This window comes from Schistocerca piceifrons, chromosome 1 (assembly GCF_021461385.2).
Source record: "Schistocerca piceifrons isolate TAMUIC-IGC-003096 chromosome 1, iqSchPice1.1, whole genome shotgun sequence".
Taxonomy (NCBI): Eukaryota; Metazoa; Arthropoda; class Insecta; order Orthoptera; family Acrididae; genus Schistocerca; species Schistocerca piceifrons.
In genome coordinates this window covers 759221688-759236405 of record NC_060138.1, presented here as the reverse complement: position 1 = coordinate 759236405, position 14718 = coordinate 759221688, and positions in this window count along the sequence as shown.

Here is a 14718-nt window from a genome sequence, read left to right as displayed (position 1 = left end):
GGATCGAAGCATTTGAATTGTGATGCTACAGAAGAAAGTTGAAAATTACGTGGACCGATAAGTTAAAGTACAGGGAGATTCTCCACAGAATTGGTGAAGAAAGGAATATTTGGAATACACCGACAAGAAGAAGGGACAGGATTATAGGACATCTGTTAAGGCTCTGAGCACTATAGGACTCAACTGCTGTGGTCATCAGTCCCCTAGAACTTAGAACTACTTAAACCTAACTAACCTAAGGACATCACACACATCCATGCCCGAGGCAGGATTCGAACCTGTGACCGTAGCAGTCGCACGGTTCCGGACTGCGCGCCTAGAACCGCGAGACCACCGCGGCCGGCGGGGAAGACAGAGATTGGCATACGTCCAGCAAATTATTGAGGACGTAGGTTGCAACAGCTACTCTGAGATGGAAAGATTTGCACCGGAGAGGAATTCGTGGCGGGCTTCTCAAACCAATGAGAAGCCTGATTGCAGTACCGGTACTCAAGAATCAGTCCAATTAGGATTTTGTAAGGTATCACGGTTGTGAATGTTTTCCTTAGGATTCTTCCAGCGTATGTGAGTCTAGCATCTGTTTCCTAGGCCTAGTTTTACGTGATCGTTGTTCCATCGTGAGCAGTTCCTGATGCAAACAATATTTAGAACATATCTGGAGAGGGTATGGTTCAAATGCCTCAGAGCACTATGGGACATAACATCTGAGGTCATCAGTCCCCTAGAACCTACAACTACTTAAACCTAACTAACCTAAGGACATCACACACATCCATGCCCGAGGCAGGATTCGAACCTGTGACCGTAGCTGTCGCGCGGTTCCAGACTGTAGCGCCTAGAACCGCTCGGCCACCCCTGCCGGCAAGAGAGGGTATGTTTACTTCAGTAGATTAGCACGTTTCTGAATGAAACTGAAAATCTGGAAGCTCCTCGAACAGCAATTCCTTTCGGACCCGAAGCATTTTATCTCCTCATTGACATAAGCTATATTTTAATCCACTGGTGTGTATTTATATCTCATATTTTCTTCAATGAATAGCTTCCTTGCGGTTACTGGTCAGAAAGTACGTACGTTTTTTTATAACATGGATTACTTTTGTGTGAATAAAAAAATATTATTGCGGTTTCCAAAAAAATTTCGTGACTTTGCAGCTTGAAGTGCAGCGGGGTACTGCAATTTGTCATCTGAGATGACAAACTCTTCTTATTAAATCTAAACGCTTAAAGTCTTCCAGTGTGCTCTAATGATAACTAATTAAGTGGAATTTTGTCTTTCTTTGAGAGTGAAGCCCCTGTCTGCCAGTGAAGGACGGGACCCAGCGCTTAGCCAACAGAAGTCACAGCATTAGTCGAGAGCGACTTTGGGGGCAGAAGCACTGAAGTCCGCGCGCGGCATTCTGTGATCGCATCTCCCTCCCTCGACACTCCCCCAATCCCCCGCCTTTTTCTCTCCTTGCCCTACCCCTGTTCACCCGATGTGGCGTGCGGCTGGGTAGTGAGGGGTGGGGAGCGATTAAGAACACACAGGAGACGTGATGTAGCAAAGATGTTCATTCTGCAAGTATCATCTGACGATTGTGGCAAAGTACGTCTACATATAGTGTTTCGTTAACGACTGCATCCGGCTGGACACCCCAGAACAATGCAAACAGTTAACTCGCAGGGAAAGTTGGAGATAACACAAATCGAAATACTCCGAGCTGTTTAAGCTGATCATCGGGACAAATGGGATAACGAATTTCTCCAAAAATCGTGTTTACGTACAATCTCACTGCTGCGAACGTATTGCAGAAATTCGTCAGCTACATCGGCAGATTAAGTGCCGAATCCAACGGGCTCGATCAGAGTACAAGCGATTCGGTAACAAATGGACTTTATTTCCGTTTAGAGATTTATTGCTAAATATCTGACGCAAATGAAAATTAATCTTTGTAGGAGCGATTGTGCGGACGACTTTTTAAATTGAAATGCCTAAACAGTTTTCATTTCATCGGATAACCGTGTTATTTGTCTGCGAAGCGTCAGATAATGGTCGCTGCGCGCGTAGAAATTGTTTGATTATTTGTTTTCAAAAAGCGTGCCGGCAGCTGTTGGCGCTCGTGGCCCTGCGGGAGCAGTTGCAGTGTAGCGATTCCGCGGAGCCCAAAGGCAGCTCAGCGCGCCCTGATGGGCTGCCAGCAGCCACAAAGCACGGCCTGGCCCTTTGTTTGTGTGTGTGTGTGTGTGTGTGTGTGTGTCCGCGCGCGCGAGCGCGTGCGCATCGCTCACCGCCGCCGCTGTGCAATCTACGTAATGGACCAAAACTCTGCGGGACCATTCCCGCGTGAAATATTGCATTCGCACCGCTGTATACACAGCCTCGCCACGCCGCGCCCGAGGTCTGACGTCACCCCGGCCCGCTGCGCCCCCACTTGCCACCTGGCTCTCATCCCTCGGCGTCGCTTTCAAACCGACGCTCGCGCGCAACAAAAGCTGTGAACTTTTAGCGCGCCATGTCGGAGAGCGTGAACTTCACCGCTCTGCCCCGCGGGGGGAAGAGCGTTTTGTCCGGGCGTATCTTCCACTGCGGAAACAACTCAGCCGTGACGTTTCAGCGCGCTGGCTTCCATAAAAGAGCCGAAGTGGTGATGGTGGTTGTCGCAAAAGTGCAGATTTCATTCAAACCCATTTTAAGCTTTCTGCGCTGGCGGACGTGTCCACTTACAGCGGCTGCGCGCTTTTAATTCTTGAATGTGTAACTGTGTTTCGACAGTTGCTGATATATCTGCTTCATTCACATGGCAGTGCTCGGTAGATCTCTATCAGGAGATTCGAATCGCCGTGACAGAGGACGAATTTATAACAGGAAGTAGGCAGCTACTGACGTGTGTGTGTGTGTGTGTGTGTGTGTGTGTGTGTGCGAGGGAGAGCGAGAGAGAGAGAGAGAGAGAGAGAGAGAGAGAGAGAGAGAGATTGGGGTGGGGCGAAGAACAGCGAACTGCAGCTGCAGTCAATTTTCTGACCCTTTAAATCTGGACCTGTATTTACAGACTAAATCTCCACGTTTTCGAGCTACGTTACGCAACGCAGGGCAAGGCGATTAATCGTTCCGAAAGGACCCCCAAGTGAACAAGTGAGACGAAGCAAAACGTACTTTCGTAATCGAGGGTGGGGGTAGGGCACTTGTTCAAATCATGTTCTGACAGACAACAAGTGTTACAGATGATCTGCGTGATTACTCCATACGACAGTCATGTCTACTCCTCATTCTCACTTATTTGTTTGCTATTAATACATTACATATGTCACCTCGTCCGGAATTTCCCGACCTTTCACGGATATACTCTTAAGAACTATTCTTCGATCCAAAACGGACTCGGGACAGAAGGGCGTATCTTACATTTTTAAGCAAAACGTCACACGCACGTTGTGAACCATTTTAACAAAAACCACCGAGAACTCCAAACTTCTCATTCAAAGGCCATTATAAATCTTCGTCAGATAAAGACTCACTGGGATAATGTACGCAAGACTGCGAACATAACAATAATTCTTAGCATGTAGAACAAAAACGAAACAACAGCTGTAATTTAATCAGCTATTATTTATTTTTCTTTAAGCATGTGGCATCCTTTTCTGAAGTGACTTCAGAAAAATGTTCCTCGAATCTAGATTTATTTGATGGCTTCTGCCGTACTGCTCCAAGCATCCGTTTACAGTGTGTATAGGGGCCGGAGGATGGCACTAGTGAAGCGCCGAAACTGATAGATTAAAGAAAAATAATAAGAAGTAATTGAGATACGGCTGTTCCTTTATTTTGTTCTACATGCTGTTAAGGATTATTGTTATGTTAGCAGAGTCTTGCGTGAATTATCCCAGGGAGCCAACCGCTGTGGCCGAGCGGTTCTAGACGCTTCAGTCCGGAACAGCTTCGCTGCTACGGTCGCAGGTTCGAATCCTGCCTCGGGCATGGATGTGTGTGATGTCCTTAGGTTGGTTAGGATTAAGTAGTTCTAAGTTCTAGAGGACTGATGACCACAGATGTTAAGTCGCATAGTGCTCAGAGCCATTTATCCCAGGGAGTCCTTATGTGATGAAGATTTACAATGATCTTCGAATGAGAAGTTTGGAGTTCTTGGTGGCTTTTGTTAAAATGGTTCACGATATGCGTGTTGACGTTTCACTTATAAATGTAAGATACGCCCTTCTGTACTTTCATCCAACACAGTGTAAGGAGATACTGCCTGAAATCAATTTTGTTTGTCCGCATGGCAGAGTACTGTCGAATTATGTGACTACAGTACCTTGTAGTCTTAATCCTGAAGAGGCAATTCTAGCAAAGGTGACCCGCGTCGACCTCGACAAAATACAGTTCTTTTTTAAAAATATTGTCATTTGGTACACTGGTTAGTTTTAATACCTGCAACTGTCATTGAAATGATGATAGCTTCTGCATGCATATTTCCGCAGATGTAAATACGCTTCTACCTATATCAATTCAATGTCCGGTGTGCAGTGTTGCGGTTTTCGATACATCAGTTTTAAGTTTTATTTGACGAAACATTTATGAGTTATCAAATGAAATATAAATGAATTTAGTGTATTATTAAATAGAGTCGATTCATATTTGACGATAACTTAGTCACTGCGATGCTCGCTGAGGTAACGATAGTAAAACTGTGAAGAGCCGTCGAATATAACAAAGGACTTAAGAGACTATACTTGTAAAATAAAGTTGCCGTTAACCACCATACAAAATGCTTAAAGTAGTTTCTGTGGATAAGGACCTTTCATAAGATAATGATATCCCGCCAAGATTTTGAATTCTCTAACCACACTTTATGAATTTCACTGTATCTTGTACTGAATGATGACTACTTGAGAGGATAAGTTGTGTGCTTAGAGAGAAAACGCTTCTTGCACCTGATAGTTCGTTTGAGAAGTTCTCCAAATGGAAATGTATTCATTACCACGTGTCTCGAAAATCATCTGATGAGTCATGTGTGTCGTAAACGAAATTTCAGGAGGACCTGACATGACACCACGTGCAGACAACGCTGGTATTCGAAGGGTTTTGCGTAGTATTGAACCTGTTATGCAACGAATCACCGTTGGTAGCTATACAATGGAAGTGTCTAGCTTTTAAAACTAGCGCCAGGGGCAATGATTCATGTGAAACTGTTCTGAACATCTTTTGTGAAAATTACTTCGAACACATACCTAGAAAATTGACTCATGATGGCAACAGCTTAGAACATTAGTGACTAACAAAATGGTTCAAATGGCTCTAAGCACTATGGGACTTAACATCTGAGGTCATCAGTCCCCTAGACTTGGAACTACTTAAGCCTAACTAACCTAAGGACATCACACACATTCATGCCCGAGGCAGGATTCGAACCTGCGACCGTAGCAGCCGCGTAGTTCCGGACTAAAGCACCTAGAACCGCTCGTCCATCGCGGCCAGCAGTAACTAACAGACCTGAAGTTTTATAAATAGTTTACATAGAGGAGAAAGTTAGTGACCTCAAGACTGTTATACAAGAGCCAATAAAAACTGATGCTCTTGCCTAATATCGTGTAGGGCCCCCGCAAGCACACAGAAGTACTCCAACACGACGTGGCTTAGACTCGACTGATGTATTGTCGCGTCCCAAGCGTGAGTATTGTGAGGGATTGAGCGACACGGTTCGTGAATGGGATTTAGCCGGTTGACCTTAGTGAGAGGGAGACTTTTTGATCTGGCTAAGATGTTGAAATCCATGGTGTGAAGGTACAAGGCTAGGCAGCGGGTAGAATTAAAGTCTTGCTAACTTTAATAAATTGCAGTTTATTCTGAATGAATACAGCTCACCCTAACTGCGTGGTGATTGCATTCACAGGTAGGCTAAGTCTAATGCTGAGACGGTGACTGACTCTACCGTTCCTACTAGAAGCTCTGCAATATTTCCTAGCACCCTACGTTAGAGCCCCGCGGCTACGCCCTAACGCTCTTCAGCGATTATCTCCGGCTGCCTGCCTACAGCCCGTTCCCCAGCCCAAGTCGGCTGCTGCTATCACTCTCTAACTCTTCGCCCTCACCGGACAAGACCCGACACGACAAGACCTCAGAGCGGCGTGCTCTCGGGTTTTGTTAGCGTTTCCCCTTCGACCCCGCCAGCGCTTGGCCTGACGTAGCGTCGAAGGCAACGTGTCCTTATTTGGTATCGTTAAAACATTGTTGTTGCTATTGTTCTTCAGAGGCTGAGTGGAGGGGCAGAGGCGCCTCTCCCTATATGGTCACGCACTGCGTCCTGAGCCCTTCATTGGCTCCTCATGACGTAGCGCTGTCCCCACCAAGGGCCCTCTTTCTTTCTCTCTCAACTCCCAGACCTCTCTCTCTAGCCAGGAATGCTTTCTGTTGATACTCCTTAATTGATTGCTTATCATGAGTCCCTACACAGACCTTCGTTTGTATCTGCTCGCTGTTTGCTTTCTTATCAAGCACCGCTGCCCAACAGTTTGACTGCCGCCTCGGCTGACGCTTCGGCCACGCCTGGCGTCCAGCGCTACAACTTTAACTTCTTCCTACGTACTATTCTCAAGGTACTGCAATTAGACTTGGCTTGTTCCTGCGGTTACAACAGTATGAAGTTGTGCTGGAGGAAATTGACACCATGAATCCTGCAGGGCTGTCTAAAAATCAATAAAAGTACGAGAAGTGGAGATCTCTTCTGAACAGCACGTTGCAGGGCATCCAAGATACTCTCACTATTGTTCATGACTGGGGAGTTTGGTGACTAGCGGAAGTGTTTAAACTCAGAAGTGTTTCTGGAGCCACTCTGTAGCAATTCTGGGTGTTTGGGGTGTCGCATTGTCCTGCTGGACATGAGTGGATTGAGGTGATCAGATAGGACGCTTACGTACGTGTCATCTGTCAGAGTCGTATCTAGACATATCAGGGGTCCCATATCACGCCAACTGCACACGCCCTACACCATTAAAGGGCCTCCACCAGCTTCAACAGTCCCTGCTGCCAAGCAGGGTCCATGGATTCACGAGGTTGTCTCCATACCAGTACACGTCCATCCTCTCAATACGATTTGAAACGAGACTCGTCCGACCAGGCAACATATTTCCAGTCATCAACAGCCCATTGTCGGTGTTGACGGGTCCAGGCGAGGCGTAAAGCTTTATGTCGTCCAGTCATCAAGCCTAGACGAGTGGGCCTTCGGTGATGTTTCGTTGAATGGTTCGCATGCTGACACTTGTTGATGGCCCAGCACTGAAATCTGCAGCAATTTTCGGAAGGGTTGTACTTCTATCACATTGAACGATTCTCTTTTGTTGTCGTTGGTCTCGTTCTTGCAGGATCTCTTTCCGTCCGCAGCGGTGTCGGAGATTTGATGTTTTACCGGATTCCTGATATTCACGGTACTCTCATGAAGTGGTCGTATGGGAAATTTCCCACTTCATCCCTATCTCGGAGATGTTGTGTCCCATTGGTCGTGCGTCGACTATAACACCACGTTCAAACGCGCTTACGAAAATCTTGATAACCTGCCATTGTATCAACAGTAACCGATCTAACAACTGCTTCAGATACTTGTTGTCTTACATAGACGTTGCCGACGGCAGCACTTATTATGCCTGTTTACATGTCTCTGTATTTGAATACGTATGCCTACACCAGTTTCTCTGCGGCTTCGCATAACTTAATGGCAAGATAGGTAAAAATAACATACTAAACATTCGCTGGAATGAATGAAAGTCCGGGAGAAAGGTGCTGGAGTTCTTCCAGTCGTACACAGAATTCTGGACAGCCACACATCGGCGACATCGACTGAGGGGATTCCAAGCGCGTAGAGACTGGACCAAAAAGAAGTGCGCCGGCTGGTGTGGCCGAGCGGTTCTAGAGGCTTCAGTCTGGAACCGCGAGACCGCTCAGAGCCATTTGAACCAAAAAGGAGTGCGGTCGCTTTCACAAGAATTCCTTAAGAATTGAGCCGTCCTGGATCCCCACGATTCCTTTTTCGGCCTGCTGGCACAACCTTCTGCACTTGCGTTCCGCGACGTGCCACTTCGGCTTTTGGCGAGCAATCATAGGGGAAGAGAGAGATATGAGTTGAAGTTGGGCAGCCTTCCGGGTCGAAGGCGGAACGTGGCGCTGTGCTAGTGGCAGTCAGCACGTGTTGCTTTCTGTGTTTTGACGAGCTTGCTATTTCCTGTTTGGGGCAGGTGGTGGATTAATCGGCTGCGTGACTCTCGGGCGATATTCGTGCGTTACTTCTGTGACCTGTTCTTGCTGGCTTGCTAGTACAGTATCACCGATGCATGACTTTGGTGGGTAAACCTTGGCGTTGTTGTTTCTGTGAGCCTGCCTATTGCTACGTGATACAGCGTTGCTCCAGCCTCCATTGCCCTGAGTTGGCTTACTGCCTTGTTAGCGGCTTACTGTGTAATTTTGCCTGATATTTGTAAAAGGTATTCGAGCACAGCCCAGTTTTCAGGGTGTGTTGTGGATGGGATTTCTCACGTTAAGTATCGGTTTAAATACCTTAGTAGTTTAAATGGGTGCAAAATGGTTCAAATGGCTCTGAGCACTATGCGACTTAACTTCTGAGGTCATCAGTCGCCTAGAACTTAGAACTAATCAAACCTAACTAACCTAAGGACATCACACACATCCATGCCCGAGGCAGGATTCGAACCTGCGACCGTAGCGGTCGCTCGGTTCCAGACTGTAGCGCCTAGAACCGCACGGCCACTCCGGCCGGCTTTAAATGGGTCAAATGGCTCTAAGCACTAAGGGACTTAACATCTGAGGTCATCAGTCCCCTAGACCTAGAGCTACTTAAACCTAACTAACCTAAGGACATGTAACCTCCCCCTCACTTATCGACCTTAATGACAGTGAAAAATTAAACCGCATGCACCTAATGGAAATTTTGGAAAAGCAATCGTCACCGAAGTTAATTTGTCGACAAAGAGGGAGGAAAGGGTTACATCTAAATGAAAGGAAAAATGCAAATGAAATTGGTGGAAATTAATTTTGAGAAAAGGGTAAAATTAATAAAGAAAGTAAATGTGCGGTCGTTACGTTAACAAATAATTGGCGTTAATTAGATATTTGAGATTTTGGGAAAATTGTCGCCAGTCCTATGGACAACTACTATAATAACTGAAAATGAAATATTAATGCACATATAATTAGCACTAAAAGTGTGGCAACTGGAGGTTGACACGTGTTGTTGGAAAACTGAATGTTTGTCAGAAGTAATAAATTTCTCTACACTCTGACTTAATTTAGCAAAAGAATTAATAAAACCGGAAAATTGGAAGTTAATTTATTGGCTGAAATTAATAGTGAACTTTGTTGCAGAAGCACTACGAAATTCAACAAAATAAGGTTAGTCTTGGGCTACCTCAACAATCATTTCAAAAGCTACTTGAATCTCCGCAATTTAGAAATAAGAGATTTAACTTTGAACTTGAATTAAATGATTCTGAACAATTAACAATAGTAAAATGTAGTATGTACCAAGCTGAGCTGCAGTCACAGGTAAGCTAAAATATGGTAACAAAACTCGCACTCTTAACTTGTGCTTGTGTAATCTAAATATTGTAGCCAGCTATGAATACCTTAACTGAACTTTGAAATTAAAGCAGTGAAATGGAATGATAATACTTTAATGCTGGCGTTGGAATTTCAACGACTCTCGGGTTCATTCCGGAAAAGGAAGGGACCCCGCTTGGTAATGCAATTGGGACAATGAGCAACAAAGGTTCATGCTACATTGCTGTAATTTTGTGAGGCAAATTGGACAGTTTGAAAAGCTGAGGTCTGCCATACAGTTCGAAAACTTTACGTGCTTCCAGTCTTCCTTGTTGGTTGATTGAAGGTTTGCAGTCGTCGATCGGGGAGGCGGCGACATTCACTCATTGTCGGCCGTCGCTGTTGCAGAAGCTGGATGTTGGCGCGCCTTCTTCTCGACACGGTCACCATTGCGAAACGGGTTCTTGATGTGCGCCAGCTAATGCTTCCCGTCCGCGACCCTGTGTCAGAAACTATCATAGCAAGTCGAGCGCAATTACATGCTGCCAAACCCCGAAAGTGCGGCAACTCGCAGGAGCATCACACAACACACCTGCTCCACCGCCCTACTCTAGCCAGACTCCCTCTGCCCGCACTCCATGCGGCAGAGTTAACACTACCAAAGATTCTAAACACTTTGGTTCTCCACACGACCTGTCGATGTAATCGTTCGCTAGCATAGTCTTCCCTAGGCCAGACCCAGCGTAAAAATACAAATAATATTTACAAAACAAACCAATTATACATCGACATAAATTACAGAAATGTCATATCTTCAGGTAACAAAATAAGGAAAAAAATTTATAGTACAATAGATGGAAGTAGGAGGATATGCATTTCCGGCGTTACAGAAACCGCACACATCCATGCCCGAGGCAGGATTCGAATCTGCGACCGTAGCAGCAGCGCGGTTCCGGACTGGAGCGCCTAGAATCGCTCGGCCGCAACGGCGGGCCTTTAGTAGTTTAAACTTGATGCATTTAAAAGTTTATCTTTCTTAAAGTCTGTATTTATTACGGTCATTATCAGTTTTTAACCAAGCAGGCTATGTTACTGAATTATGTTTTAGATGTCCTGATGTGCACCAGCTATGCACGTGTCAATAAGGTTACTACACTTGCATTATTTAAGGTAAGCTCGACAGTGTGGACTACCTGCCCAAGCCGTTGGCCTTCCAATTTCCTGTTTAAGTACTGTTATTCGAGTTTATTATCTTCAGCCACATGTTTATGTAAATTAAATATGGTGATTCTGGCTATTTATTATATCGGTTGTTACTTCCCTATAGAATCTCTGGTAATTTGACGCTGCTAGGGGTCTTTATTTAGGTTATTTGGGTCGCAGCCTCCTGTTATCGAATGCCGATAGTTTTGGGTCAAGTGATTTCACTTACGTCCTTTTAACATTTATATTTATTCTACAAGTAGAGCCCACTGTGATTTCCTGTCGGCTGTGGCGGTGTTGGCCGCTGTGTACTTGTGCGAGGCGGGCTTCGGGAGCAAGAGACAGTGAAGTGTGCCGGCCGCGGTGGCCGTGCGGTTCTAGGCGCTCCAGTCCGGAGCCGCGCTGCTGCTACGGTCGCAGGTTCGAATCCTGCTTCGGGCATGGGTGTGTGTGATGTCCTTAGGTTAGTTAGGTTTAAGTAGTTCTAAGTTCTAGGGGACTGACGACCACAGCAGTTGTGTTCCATAGTGCTCAGAGCCATTTGACAGTGAAGTGCAGCTTGTGTTGGCTCGCTGCGGCATGGTTCCGATGCGTATTACAGTCGCCAGTGTGGTGGTTTGATTCCCGCCTCCTTCCTGTGTCTTGACCATTTTTACGCCGAGATATGAGTTTCTTGTCTTATTCCAGCCTAAATTGCTGATCGTTATATGATTTTGGGGTGCGATTCTAATTTCAATAAATTCTGACTCGGGGAGTGGCTCTCCTTCTCTGAGCAAATTTGGGTTTTGACGGATAATGTTTTTTGCTTACGTTTTTAAAAGGTTCTTATTTTACTTACATTGTAATTATTATTCTATTGTCACACAGGTCAACCTGGTAAATTATTGTGATTGATTGTGCTTCCTTTTCAATTATTTCATTGTCAGGATGAACTGAATTATTCACTCGAGTTCTTGTAATTGCCAGTAATTGCTCTTTTCATCTTAAACGAATTGGATTTGAACAATTATTCTGTATCGCTTCTGGGGACTTATCCATTTGCTGTTAGCGATATTTTTAAGGGCGTTTTACTTGCCACTTGGTAAAATCATCAAGCATTTTAACTACTGTTAAACTAGAACTTTTTTCAAATATATTTGCTAATTTATCCTCTTGTTGTTCTGGAAGTTCTTGTGAAGTATACAGGCCCTTCTGACACCATTTGTAAATGTATACAGGGTTTGGGAAATGGGGGAGGCGGTTGTTACATACGTCTCGTGACGACAGTGTGCAGGAGATCGGGCGGTCAGGATTTGCTAGTGGGTGGGTTGCCGTTAAATGACAAAACAGGAAATTAGGTACAATAATGTGAATATACACTTTTTTTTTTTTTTTTTTTTTGGTCATCAGTCTACTGACTGGTTTGATGCAGCCCGCCACGAATTCCTTTCCTGTGCTAACCTCTTCATCTCAGAGTAGCACTTGCAACCTACGTCCTCAATTATTTGCTTGACGTATTCCAATCTCTGTCTTCCTCTACAGCTCCCTCTAGTACCATGGAAGTCATTCCCTCATGTCTTAGCAAATGTCCTATCATCCTGTCCCTTCTCCTTATCAGTGTTTTCCACATATTTCCGATTCTGCGTAGAACCTCCTCATTCCTTACCTTATCAGTCCACCTAATTTTCAACATTCGTCTATAGCACCACATCTCAAATGCTTCGATTCTCTTCTGTTCCGGTTTTCCCACAGTCCATGTTTCACTACCATACAATGCTGTACTCAAGACGTACATCCTCAGAAATTTCTTCCTCAAATTAAGGCCGGTATTTGATATTAGAAGACTTCTCTTGACCAGAAATGCCTTTTATGCCATAGCGAGTCTGCTTTTGATGTCCTCCTTGCTCCGTCCGTCATTGGTTATTTTATGCCTAGGTAGCAGAATTCCTTAACTTCATTGACTTCGTGACCATCAATCCTGATGTTAAGTTTCTCGCTGTTCTCATATCTACTACTTCTCATTACCTTCGTCTTTCTCCGATTTACTCTCAAACCATACTGTGTACTCATTAGACTGTTCATTCCGTTCAGCAGATCATTTAATTCTTCTTCACTTTCACTCAGTATAGCAATGTCATCAGCGAATCGTATCATTGATATCCTTTCACCTTGTATTTTAATTCCACTTCTGAACCTTTCTTTTATTTCCATCATTGCTTCCTCGATGTACAGATTGAAGAGTAGGGGCGAAAGGCTACAGCCTTGTCTTACACCTTTCTTAATACGAGCAATTCGTTCTTGATCGTCCACTCTTATTATTCCCTCTTGGTTGTTGTACATATTGTATATGACGCGTCTCTCCCTATAGCTTACCCCTACTACTTTCAGAATTTCGAACAGCTTGCACCATTTTATATTGTCGAACGCTTTTTCCAGGTCGACAAATCCTATGAAAGTGTCTTGATTTTTCTTTAGCCTTGCTTCCATTATTAGCCGTAACGTCAGAATTGCGTCTCTCGTCCCTTTACTTTTCCTAAAGCCAAACCGATCGTCACCTAGCGCATTCTCAATTTTCTTTTCCATTCTTCTGTATATTATTCTTGTAAGCAGCTTCGATGCATGAGCTGTTAAGCTGATTGTGCGATAATTCTCGCACTTGTCAGCTCTTGCCGTCTTCGGAATTGTGTGGATGATGCTTTTCCGAAAGTCAGATGGTATATCGCCAGACTCATATATTCTACACACCAACGTGAATAGTCGTTTTGTTGCCACTTCCCCCAATGATTTTAGAAATTCTGATGGAATGTTATCTATCCCTTCTGCCTTATTTGACCGTAAGTCCTCCAAATCAATTTTAAATTCCGATTCTAATACTGGATCCCCTATCTCTTCTAAATCGACTCCTGTTTCTTCTTCTATCACATCAGACAAATCTTCACCCTCATAGAGGCTTTCAATGTATTCTTTCCACCTATCTGCTCTCTCCTCTGCATTTATCAGTGGAATTCCCGTTGCACTCTTAATGTTACCACCGTTGCTTTTAATGTCACCAAAGGTTGTTTTGACTTTCCTGTATGCTGAGTCCTTCCTTCCGACAATCATATCTTTTTCGATGTCTTCACATTTTTCCTGCAACCATTTCGTCTTAGCTTCCCTGCACTTCCTATTTATTTCATTCCTCAGCGACTTGTATTTCTGTATTCCTGATTTTCCCGGAACATGTTTGTACTTCCTCCTTTCATCAATGAACTGAAGTATTTCTTCTGTTACCCATGGTTTCTTCGCAGCTACCTTCTTTGCACCTATGTTTTCCTTCCCAACTTCTGTGATGGCCCTTTTTAGAGATGTCCATTCCTCTTCAACTGTACTGCCTACTGCGCTATTCCTTATTGCTATATCTATAGCGTTAGAGAACTTCAAACGTATCTCGTCATTCCTTAGTACTTCCGCATCCCATTTCTTTGCGTATTGATTCTTCCTGACTAATGTCTTGAACTTCAGCCTACTCTTCATCACTACGATATTGTGATCTGAGTCTATATCTGCTCCTGGGTACGCCTTACAATCCAGTATCAGATTTCGGAATCTCTGTCTGACCATGATGTAATCTAATTGAAATCTTCCCGTATCTCCCGGCCTTTTCCAAGTATACCTCCTCCTCTTGTGATTCTTGAACAGGGTATTCGCTATTACTAGCTAAAACTTGTTACAGAACTCAATTAGTCTTTCTCCTCTTTCATTCCTTGTCCCAAGCCCATATTCTCCTGTAACCTTTTCTTCTACTCCTTCCCCTACAACTGCATTCCAGTCGCCCATGACTATTAGATTTTCGTCCCCCTTTACATACTGCATTACCCTTTCAATATCCCCATACACTTTCTCTATCTGTTCATCTTCAGCTTGCGACGTCGGCATGTATACCTGAAATATCGTTGTCGGTGTTGGTCTGCTGTCGATTCTGATTAGAACAACTGGGTCACTGAACTGTTCACAGTAACACACCCTCTGCCCTACCTTCCTAC